This window comes from Callithrix jacchus, chromosome 11 (genome assembly GCF_049354715.1).
Source record: "Callithrix jacchus isolate 240 chromosome 11, calJac240_pri, whole genome shotgun sequence".
Classification (NCBI taxonomy): domain Eukaryota; kingdom Metazoa; phylum Chordata; class Mammalia; order Primates; family Cebidae; genus Callithrix; species Callithrix jacchus.
The window spans coordinates 83,813,937-83,826,682 of NC_133512.1; the positions used below are offsets into that span (position 1 = coordinate 83,813,937).

Here is a 12,746-nt window from a genome sequence, read left to right on the forward strand (position 1 = left end):
AGCAGGAGGATATAATAATTATAAAGATGTTTTTTGCATCCAACAGTAGAGCTCTCAAGTATATCATGCAAACATTAATAGATCTAAAGGGAGAGATATACTGCAATAGAATAATAGTAGGCAACTTTAACACCAACTCTCAATCTATACAGAAAATCAAAAAAGAAATAGTGGAGTTAAACTACAAACTAGATCTAATAGGCCTAATTGACATTTACAGAATATTTCACCCAATGCAGCGGCATACATGTTCTTTTCATCAGCACATGAAACATTCTCCAGAATAGACCATGTCTGAATCCACAAAACAAGTCTGCACAAATTCCACCACAATAGAAATTATATGAAGTATCTTTTCTTTTTTTGTATTAAAAAAATTTTTTTTTTAATTTTATTTTGGGGCAGAATCTCACTCTGTTGTGCATGCTAGTGTGCAGTGGCACAGCCTGGCTCACTGCAACCTCTGCTTCCAGGGTTCCAGTGATTCTCCTGCCTCAGCCTGCTGAGTAGCTGAGAATTTTTTGTGTTTTTAGTAGAGATGGGGTATTCCCATGTTGATACCTGGTCTTGAACTTCTGACCCCAGGTGATCTACCTGCCTTGGCCACCCAAAGTGCTGGGATTACAGGTGTGAGCCACCTCACCCAACCTCATATCTTTTCTGACCATGGTGGAATAAAACTAGAAATCAATAGAAACCTCAGAAAATACACAAACATGAAAATTGTACACCATGCTCCTGAGTGACCAATGGGTCAATAAAGAAATTAAGAAGTAAATTTGACAAGTTTTTGAAACAAATAAAAATGGAAATACAACATACCAATATCTGTGGGATACAGCAAAAGCAGTACCAAGAGGGAAGGTTCTAGAAATAAACTTCTATGTAAGAAAAGTAAAAAGAACTCAACCTAATGATGTACCTCAAAGATCTAGGGAACAAGGGCAAACCAAACCCAAAATTAGTAAAAGGAAAAAATAATAAAGATCAGAGCAGAAATAAATGAAATTAAGACTAAAAAAATACAGAAGATTAACAAAAAGTTGGTCTTTTGAAGATAAAATTGACAAACTTACAGTTAGGTTAATTAAGAAAAAAGAGAGAAGACTCAACTAAATCAAATTAGAAATAAGAAAGGAAACATAACTGAGACCTCAAAAATACATGGAATCGTTAGAGACTATTAGGAACAACTATATCCCAATACATTGGAAAACAGAATAAATAGATAAATCCCTGGACATGTACAACCTACCAAGATTGAACTGTGAAGAAATAAAAAGCCTCAACAAACCAACAACAAGTAATGAGACTGAAACAGTAGTAAAAAGTCTCCCATCAAAGAAAAGCCCAGGAAATCATGGATTCACTTCTGAATTCTACCAAACATTTAAAGAGCTATTACCAATCCTACTCAAACTCTTCAAAAAAAATTAGAAGAAAGAATGCTTCCAAACTCATTCTATAAGGCCAGTATTACTCTCATACCAAAACCTATCAGGGACAAAACAAAAAAGAGAAAGCTACAGGCCAATATTACTGATGAATATAAAAATATATAAAATATATAAATATATAATATAAAAATAGAAATATATACAAATATAACTATATGAAATATAAAGAATTGCTCTTGTTTTCGCTCCGGATTCTCCATGTTGGACCCAAACTGAGGAGCCCGGAGTTGCCGCCGGGGAATCCGGGCCAGGGGCACCCAGAGGAGCCGCTTCCCCGGGCCGCCCGCCCTCAGTACAGGCCGCCTCCCTTCCCGGTCCGGGGAGGAAACGAGAGGGGGGATGTGAACAGCTGTGGAAGTCGGAGTATGCCCAGCCCAGCCCGCGCTCCTGCCCGTCCTCCCGCCCAGCCAGCCCGGGCCCGCGGGATTGTTAGATGGAACACGGCTTCATCATCACCCAGGCGCGGAGGGAAGACGCCCTGGTGCTCACCAAGTAAGGCCTGGTCTCCAAATCCTCTCCTAAGAAGCCTCTTGGACGTAACATCTTCAAGGCCCTTTTCTGCTGTTTTCGCGCCCAGCATGTTGGCCAGTCAAGTTGCTCCACTGAGCTCGCTGCGTATAAGGAGGAAGTGAACACCATTGCTAAGTCGGATCTGCTCCAGTGTCTCCAGTACCAGTTCTACCAGATCCCAGGGACCTGCCTGCTCCCAGAGGTGACAGAGTAAGATCAAGGAAGGATCTGTGTGGTCATTGACCTGGACGAAACCCTGGTGCACAGCTCCTTTAAGCCAATCAACAATGCTGACTTCATAGTGCCTACAGAGATTGAGGGGACCACTCACCAGGTGTATGTGCTCAAGAGGCCTTATGTGGACGAGTTCCTGAGACGCATGGGGGAACTCTTTGAATGTGTTCTCTTCACTGCCAGCCTGGCCAAGTATGCCGACCCTGTGACGGACCAGCTGGACTGGTGTGGGGTGTTCCAGGCCCGCCTATTCCGTGAGTCCTGCGTGTTTCACCAGGGATGCTACGTCAAGGACCTCGGCCGCCTGGGGAGGGACCTGAGGAAGACTCTCATCCTGGACAACTCGCTTACTTCTTACATCTTCCACCCTGAGAATGTAGTTCCTGTGCAGTCTTGGTTTGATGACATGGCAGACACCGAGTTGCTGAACCTGATCCCAATCTTTGAGGAGCTGAGCAGAGCAGAGGACGTCTACACCAGCCTTGGGCAGCTGCGGGCCCCTTAGACTTCCCTGCTTCCAGGCAACGGCCATCCCAGTAGGGGACTTTCCCACACTGTGCCTTTATGATTAGTGTGACAGAGTGGAAGCTGGAGCGCCTCACCACACGGCCCAGAAACAGTGAGAAGTGATTGGAAAGAGCTTTAGGACAACCTAGACGCCGAGTGGGCAAATGCCAGACAATGATACCCAGAGCTACCTGCTGCCAAGTTGTCAACATGTGTGTGTGACAGAGAGAGAGAGAGAGAGAGAGAGAAAGAGAGAGAGAGAGAGAGAGAGAGAGAGAGAAAGAGAAAGAGAGAGTTTGTGTGTGTGTTGCCATGAACTGTGGCCCCAGCATATAGTGTTTCACTGGGGAGAAGCTGAAAGACCAAGACTTCCCAAGTGAGCTTGCCTCCTCTCCTGTCACCTTAGGAGCCACTGAGCTCTATAAGGATGGAGACTACTGAAGACTCCATTGCCAAACCATGGCCTTTCCTCAGTGTTGTAAGGCCTATGCCAAGGAGAAAGGGAGGTATGCCTTTGGGTGCTCCAGGCACACACCTTTCTGAAATCCTCCAGCCAGCTGCTGCAGACAAAAGATGACATTTCTGGGAAGATGAGGACTTGATTCCAGACCAGCACCTCAGTAGCCATTAGAGCTTGTGGCCCAAAGGCTATGCTTGTGTCCAGCTGAGTGCCTGGGATGGGCCCTTTCTGTGTCTCCCCAAGGCTGGATTGCTGAGCCTGCCTTCCTCACCACCTAGCCATAGTCTCAAACCTGTGGGGAAGGAGGTTTTCTCCCTGCCTGAGAAGAGGACAGATAACTGATTTCCGTTCTTTTGATTCTGTTTTAAAATTCTCTTCTAAAAAAAAGAAAAAAGAAATATAAAGGATCCTCAACAAAATACTAACAAACTGAATTTAACAACCATGATCAAGTGGGATTCATCCCAGAGAGGCAAGGACAATTTAACATAAACAAATCAGTAAGTGTGATACATCACATTGCCAGAATCAAGTTTTGTCCAAAATGTGTTTAGAACTGTTACAATTCTTTAATATTTATTGAGACATTTTAGGGCTAACAAGTACTCTATCTCTGAATGTCTTGTGTGTACTTTTTAAATTAAATTTATTTATTTTACTTTAGGTGCATACTATATCTGGCATTTCTCCCCTTGTTATCCCTCCCCACCGTCCCCTCCCTCCTCACCCCCCACTGTCTCTCCCCTACCGCCGCTACTGTCCCCTATGTGTGATGCTCCTCTCCCTGAATCCATGTGTTCTCGTTATTCAACACCTACATATGAGTGAGAACATACGGTGTTTGACTTTCTGTTCTTGTGTCAGTTTGCTGAGAATTATGGTTTCCAGATTCATCCAAGTCCCTACAAAGGACACAAACTAATCGTTTTTTATGGCTGCATAGTATTCTGTGGTGTATATGTACCATATTTTCTTTGTCCAGTCTATCATTGATGGGCATTTTGGTTGCTTCCAGGTCTTTGCTATTGTACACAGGGCTGCAGTGAATATATATGGGTGCATGTGTCTTTATAGTAGAACAATTTATAGTTCTTTGGGTATATACCCAGCAGTGGGATTGCTGGGTCAAATGGAATTTCTATTTCTAGATCCTTGAGAAATCGCCACACTGTCCTCCACAATGGTTGAACTAATTTACACTCCCACCAACCTATTTCTCCACATCCTCTCCAGCATCTGTTGTCTCCAGATTTTTTAATGATTTCCATTCTAACTGGCATGAGATGATATCTCAGTGTGGTTTTGTTTTGCATTTCTCTAATGACCAGTGATGATGAGCAATTTTTCATGTTTTTTGGCCTCATATATGTCCTCTTTTGAAAAGTGTCAGTTCATATCCTTTGCCCACTTTTTGATGTGTTTATTTCTTTCCTTGTAAATCTGCTTTAGATTGTAGATTCTGGATATTAGCCCTTTGTCAGATGCGGAGATTGCAAAAATTTTTTACCATTCTGTTGGTTCCAGGCTCACTCTAATGATTGTTTCTTTTGCTGTGCAGAAACTCTTAAGTTTAATTAGGTCCTAGTTGTCTATTTTGGCTTTTGTTGCCATTGCTTTTGGTGTTTTAGTCATGAAGTCCTTGCCTATGCCTATGTCCTGAATGGTGTTGCCTAGGTTTTCTTCTAGGATTTTTATATTGTAGCCTTATGTTTAAATCTTTAATCCATCTGGAGTTCATTTTTGTGTAACGTGTAAGGAAGGGGTTCAGTTTCAGCTTTCTGCATATGGCTAGCCAGTTTTCCCAACACCATTTAATAAACAGGGAATACTTTTCCCATTGCTTGTTTTTGTCAGGTTTGTCAAATATTAGATGTTATTTCTTTGTAATTTCTTTTTACATTGTTCACAGTTGGCATACAGAAATGCTACTGATTTTTGTATGTTGATTTTGTATCCTGAAACTTTACTGAACTTACTTATCAGTACTAATAGTTTTCTTGGGGAGTCTAGTTTTTTCCAAATACAAGATCGTATCATCTGCAAACAAAAATAATTTGACTTATTCCTTTCCTATTTGGATGCCTGTTATGTTATATCTTTCTCTTCTGTGATTGTTCTAGCTAGGACTTGCAGTAGTTTGTTGTATAACAATGGTGATAGTGGGCATCCTTATCATGTTCCAAATCTAAAAAAAAAGAAAAAAGACTTTAGTTTTTCCCCATTCAGTATGACACTAGCTTTGGGTGTGTTATATATGTCTTTTAATATGTTAAAGTATTTTATTCTATCCCCAGTTTTTTGAGGTTTTTGTTTTATGAAGAAATGCTGAATTTTATCAAATGCTTTTCCAGCATCAGTTGAAATAATTGTATGTTGATTCATTCTGTTGACATGATGTATCACATGGATTGATTTGCATATGTTGAACTATCCTGGAATCCCAGGAATGACTCTCATTTTGTCTTGATGAATGATCTTTCTAATGTATTGCTGAATTAGGTTTGCTAGTATTTTGTGAGAATTTTTGCATCAATGTTCATTAGCAATTTTGGCTGGTAGTTATCTTTCTTTGAGGTGTCTTTGTCTGATTTTAGTATAAGGGTAATACTGGTCTCATAGAATTAGTTTGCAAGTACTCTTTTTTTATTTTTTAGACTAGTTTGAGTAGGATTGCTGCTAGTTCTTCTTTAAATGTTTTATAGAATTTATCAGTGAAACCATCAGGTCCCAAGCTTTTCTTTACTGAAAGACTTTATTATGGCTTTGATCTCATTACTTGTTATTGGTTTGTTTAGGTTTTAGATTTTATTCCTGGTTCTTTTGGTAAGTAGTATGCAGCTAGGAATTTGTCCATTTTTTCTAGAATTTATACTTTATTGGCATATAATTGTTCATAGTAGCCACTATGACCCTTTGAATTTCTGCAGTATTTGTTGTAATGTCTTCTTTCTCATTTCCGATTTTATGTACTTGGATCTTCTCTTTTGTTCTTGGTCTGACTAAAGGTTTGTCAATTTTGTTAAACTTTTTAAATACCTGGTTTTATATCATTTTTCATTTCAATTTCATTGATTTCTGCTCTGATTTTTATTATTTCTTTTCTTGTACTAATTTTGGGTTTGGTTTGCTCTTGTTTTTCCAATTCTTTAAGATGCATCATTAGATTGTTCATCTGAAGCTTTTTTTTTAATGCAGGAACTTATAGATATTAACTTCCCTATGAGTACTGCTTTTGCTTTATTCCATTGCTTTTGGCATGTTCTGTTATCATTTGTTTCAATACATTTTTCAATTTATTTTTTAATATTCTTATTCAGCCACTGGTCATTCAGGGGCATATTGTTTAGATTCTATGTATTTGTATAGTTTCAAAAATTTCTCTTGTTATTCATTTCTAGTTTTCTTTTATTATGGTCAGAGAAGATGGCTGATATAATTTCATTTATTTTTAGTGTTTTAAGGCTTGTTTTGTGACCTAAAATATGATCTACCTCTGACAATGATCCATTTGCAAGAAAAAGAATGGGTAGTCTGCAACTGTTGCATGAAATGTTCTACAAATATCTATTAGATCTATTTGGTTTATATTGCAGACTAACCTGGGAGGCTCTTTGGAGCTCCCCATGGGGGAAAAGTTTCTGTCTAGCCCAAAAGGTAGCCCTGACTGGCATGTAGAAACATTGCTGTCAGCTTTACCACTTTCAGTCACAGAAGATACACAAAGGGACAGTAGTCTCAATAATTGTTTAAACACATTTTTAAATGCTATTTTTTTCCTCCATGTAAAAACAAATATTTTTGGCCAGTACAATGCTAAATGCCAGAAATCTATGTTATAACATTTTGAGTTTCATTTTGATCTAATTCAGTTCTAGTAAAAGAAATTTTCACCTGAAAAGCATTGATTGATTCCTCTCTGTAGTAATTCATTTTTAAAAATGCACTTGAAACTGGGTTGATACATCAACAGGAAGATTCTATTTTTTCTGTATTTTGTAGCATCATTGTCTGTACCCAGAGCAAGAGAATAGCAAAGCTATCTTTGGATTATCTGTGCTTTTATGTCTAATTTTGTTTGAGGTACTTTTTATGAAAAAAAGACGAAAGCATGAAAAATGTAAATTTCTTTTGATACTTTAAAGATTAGTAGGTCTCTTCTTTTTAGAAATATTCACCAGTAAAAATTTTTCCTGTTTTTATGTTTAGGTATATATAATGTAAGAAATGCAAGTATAAGATAAATAGCATGTTTTTTAAAAATAGTTTAAGTTCTGTGGTACATGTGCAGATCATGCAGGTTTGTTACATAGGTCATGGTGGTGGTTTGCTGCATCCATTGCTCCATCATCTATATTAGGTATTTCTCCTAATGCTATCCCTCCCCAATCCATCCACACCCTACTATTCCTCCCCAGCCCCCCACGCCTCAATAGACCCCAGTGTGTAATGCTTGCCTCCTGTGTTCCTGTGTTCTCATTGTTCAACACCCACTTATGAGTGAGAACATGCAGTGTTTAGTTTTCTGTTTTTGTATCAATTTGCTGAGAATGATGGTTTCCAGTTTCATCCATTCCCTGCAAAGGACATGAACATGGAATTTTTATGGCTGCATAGTATTCCATGGTGTATATGTGCCACATTTTCTTCTTCCAACCTATCCTTGATGGGCATTTGGGTTGGTTCCAAGCCTTTGCTATTGTAAACAGTGCCACAGTAAACATATGGATGCATGTGTCTTTATAATAGGAAGATTTATAATCCTTTTTGCTGAGTCAAACGGTATTTCTATTTCTAGATCCTTGAGGAATCACCACACTGTCTTCCACAATGGTTGAACTAATTTACACTCCCAACAGTGTAAAAGCATTCCTATTTCTCCACATCCTCTCCATCATCTGGTGTCTCCGGATTTTTTAAATGATCACCATTCTAACTGGCATGAGGTGGTATCTCAATGTGGTTTTGATTTGCAGAAATCAAATGACCAGTGACAATGAGCATTTTTTCATGTTTGTTGGCCTCATAAATGTCTTCTTTTGAAAAATGTCTCTTCATATCCTTTGCCCACTTTTTGATGGGGTTGTTTTTTTTTCTTGTAAATTTGTTTAATTTCCTCATAGATTCTGTATATTAGCCCTTTGTCTAATGGGTAGATTGCAATTTTTTTCCCCATTCTGTTGTATAATTTTATGCAAATTCTAGAGTATATATTATAAAGTAGTTTCAAATTTAAAATACTTAAATGATGTTTTATGGTTTGGATGCAATTTTGCCCCTACTGCATTCTCAATTTATGGAGTCATTTGTTGAGTAATGACTTAAGTGTCAGACATGATGCTAGGCCTGGGGACTAAGCCTCTTTATCTTCAAAGATATTAAAGGGTAGTAGAGACTATGCATAGGAGGGAAGCATTTGTAATATGTTGGGATAAGTATTTGAGTGCATTTATATTCCATTTTCCCCATATTATGGGTGATACAAGACTGTAAGAAAATAACTGTGATTTAGGAAAAAGATTGGATATGTTTGTCTGGTTCTGATCTTGATTTATCTGCCAATTAGTAAAATATTCTTGCTATATTTATGTTATGAATAGATGATGTGGGGAATAAAAACAGTCCAATTAGTTGGTATATATTCAGCAGATTTTAGACTATACTCCATAGTATATGTAAGTTGATATTAATGTCATAGATGAAATCTTTGAAAATATAGTGGCAATTAAAGTATTTACAGACCACAAAATCCAAACATAATGCAATGCAATGTATGTTTATACAAATCAATTGCAAAAATGCTGATGTACAACAATTTCTGAATAGTGACTTATAATTAATTGCAATGTAAAGTATTCAACGAAACCTTGAAATTCATCAGCAATCCTTAGTCCTGCTGAGTGCTTCTGAAATCTCCAACAGTTTTGCTCAAAAGAAATAGAAAATTGAAGATGAGAGGTTGCTCATGATTTGGCTCTCTGTTTGTCTGTTATTGGTGTATAAGAATGATTGTGATTTTTCACATCGATTTTGTATCCTGAGACTTTGCTGAAGTTGCTTATCATCTTAAGGAGATTTTGTGCTGAGATGATGTAAACATATGATCATGTCATCTGCAAATAGAGACTATCTGACTTCCTCTTTTCCTAATTGAATACCCTTTATTTCCTTTCTTGCCTTATTGATCTGACTAGAACTTGCAGCACTATATTGAATAGCAATGGTGAGAGAGGGCACCCTTGTCTGGTGCCAGTTTTCAAAGGGAATGCTTCTAGTTTTTGCTCATTCAGTATGATATTGGCTGTAAATTTGTTGTAAATACCTTTTGTTATTTTGAGATACATTCCACTGATACCTAGTTTATTGAGAGTTTTTAGCATAAAGCGCTGTTGAATTTTGTCAAAGGCTTTCTCTGCATCTATTGAGATGATCACATGGTTTTTGTCTTTGATTCTGTTTATGTGATGGAATATGTTTATAGATTTGCTTATGTTGAACCAGTCTTGCATCCCCAGGATGAAGCCTACTTGATTGTGATGAATAAGCTTTTTGATGTGCTGTTGCATTTGGTTTGCCAGTATTTTATTGAATATTTTTGCATTGATGTTCATCATGAATATTGGCCTGCAGTTTTCCTTTTTGGTTGTGTCTCTGCCAGGTTTTGGTATCAGGATGATGCTGGTTTCATAAAATGATTTGGGAAGGATTCCCTCTTTTTGTATTGTTTGGAATAGTTTCAGAAGGAATAGTACAAGCTCCTCTTTGTATGTCTGGTAGAATTCAGTTGTGAATCCATCTGGACCTGGAGTTTCTTTGGTTGGTAGGCTATTAATTTCTGCCTCAACTTCAGACCTTGTAATTGGTCTATTCAGGGATGCCCCATTCACATTGCTACAAAGAGTATAATGCCTAAGAATATACCAAACTAAGGATGTGAAGGACCTCTTCAAGAAGAACTACAAACCACTGCTCAAGGAAATAAGAGAGGACACAAATAAATGAAAAAACATTCCATGCTCATGGTTTGGAAGAATCAATATCATGCAAATGACCATACTGCCCAAAGTAATTTATAAATTCAGTGCTATCCCCATCAACCTACCAATGACCTTCTTCACAGAACTGGAAAAAACCACCTTAATATTCATATGGAATAAAAATAAAAGCCCACATAGCCAAGACAATCCTAAGCAAAAAGAGCAAAGCTGGAGGCATCATGCTATCTGACTTCAAACTATACTACAAGTCTACTGTAATCAAAACAGCATGGTACTGGTACCAAAATAGAGATATAGACCAATGTAACAGAACAGAGGCCTCAGGGATAAGGCCACACATCTAAAACTATCTAATCTTTGACAAGCTGGACAAAACAAGCCATTGGGAAAGGATTCCCTGTTTAATAAATGGTGTTGGGAAAACTGGTTAGCCATCTGCAGAAAGCTGAAACTGAACCCCTTCCTTACACCTTACACTAAAATTAACTCCAGATGGATTAAAGATTTAAGCATAAGACCTAACATTATAAACACCCTAGAAGAAAACCTAGGCAACACCATTCAGGACATAAGCATAGGCAAGGACTTCATGACTAAAACACTAAAAGAAATGGCAACAAAAGCCAAAATAGACAACTAGGATCTAATTAAACTTAAGAGCTTCTGCACAGCAAAAGAAATAATCATTAGAGTGAACATGCAACCAATAGAATGGTAAAAATTTTTGCAAGCTACCCATCTGACAAAGGGCTAATACCCAGAATCTACAATTTAAAGCAGATTTACAAGAAAAAAAACAAATAACCCCATCAAAAAATAGGCAAATAGTATAAACAGACACTTCTCAAAAGAAGACATTTATGAGGCCAACAAACATATGAAAAAACTCTCATCATCACTGATCATTAGAGAAATGCAAATCAAAACCACAATGAGATACCATTTCACACCAGTTAGAATGGCAATCATTAAAAAAATTAGGAGACACCAGACGCTGGAGAGGATGTGGAGAAAAAGGAACACTTTTACACTGTTGGTGGGAGTGTAGTTCAACCATTGTGGAAGACAGTGTGTCAATTCCTCAAAGATCTAGAAATAGAAATACCATTTGACTCAGCAATCCCATTACTGGGTGGATACTCAAAGGATTATAAATCTTTCTATTATAAAGACACATGCATACATATGTTCGTTGTGGCACTGTTTACAATAGGAAAGATCTGGAACCAACCCAAATGCCCATCAAGGATAGATTGGACAAAGAAAATTTGGCACATATACACCATGGAATACTATGCAGCCATAAAAAACAATGAGTTAGTGTCCTTTGTAGGGACATGGATGGATCTGGAAACCATCATTCTCAGCAAACTGACACAAGAACAGAAAACTGAACACCATATGTCCTCACTCATAGGCAGGTGTTGAACAGTGAGAACACATGGACACAAGGAGGGGAACATCACACACTGGGGTCTGTTAGGGGTGAGGGCTAGGGGAGGGTTAGAGGGGGGTGGTGAGGTTGAGGAGGGAAAGCACTGGGAAAAATGCCTGATATAGTTGACGGGGGAGATGATGGCAGCAAACCACCATACCATGTGTGTACCTATGCAACCATCCTGCAAGTTCTGCACGTGTACCCCAGAACTTACAGTATAATTTAAATAAATAAATAAAATAAAATTGAAAATGAAAGAGGGTATATTTCTAAGAATTGGGGTTAGCTCAGAATGTAATCTTGGCCTAATCCAATCTAGGTCACACGAATTTGCAGTATTGTTTCTGTATAATGAAGAGGTCCAAGGTATTTTTCTAATTTTTCAGTATTGGTGGCAGAAATGGCATGGAACAAATGTTCACTTCTGAGCAGGAATTACATAAGAAGGTCATCTACTTCCTCCTGGGCTTAGCACACACCATTCTCTCTAGAGTGCAGCCCCATCAGGATCCTGAATATTTATCTTTTTCTTGGCATCTCATTTTGGCTTGCTCTTCCTGGTTTAGGCTGCTTAGGACTGAGTTTGCAATCCTGTAAAAGGTGGCTTGGGTTATTAGCTCCACACAAGATGCTCCCAAATTTCAGTCATGAAGTATCACTATCTCATGCTTATTCAGGATCTCAGAGTTGCACTGGGTTGGTAATCCAAGCAGTGGATTAGCACGAGGTTGACTATCCTCGTGCTCCACTTGGAAAGGGGGACCAGGATGATAATTAATTTATTCATTAGAAAAACACACCTAATCGATCTAATAGTAACTGCATAGATTATAGACAGCTAAGCCCTTCTACCTACATTATTTCATTTAATTCTCATACCAACTCTGAAATAAGTGCTACTACAAATGCCACACTACTATAAAATTCCCATTTTACAGATAATGAAACAGGTTAAGAAGTTAAACATAACACCACCCATAATTTTATAAGAATAATCATACATTTTTATGTACAAAGTATTTAATTAGTAATGTGCAATCTAAAGTTTCATCAGTGTATACAAATGGAAGGTTTACTGAAATGTCTAATTTTAAAAAGAATATAAATCTTTACTAATACCATATTTTCTATCAAGACCAGAGAAA

The 12,746-nt window shown here is 37.9% G+C and overlaps 1 long non-coding RNA gene and 1 pseudogene across 1 annotated transcript in view; both read left to right on the forward strand.

Moving 5' to 3' along the window:
• Positions 1–12,746, forward strand: part of LOC144578279 (uncharacterized) — a 480,728-nt gene that overhangs the window by 325,392 nt on the left and 142,590 nt on the right. The gene's annotated exons all lie outside the window — the stretch shown is intronic.
• On the forward strand, positions 1,636–3,647 carry LOC100410590 (carboxy-terminal domain RNA polymerase II polypeptide A small phosphatase 2 pseudogene; annotated as a pseudogene).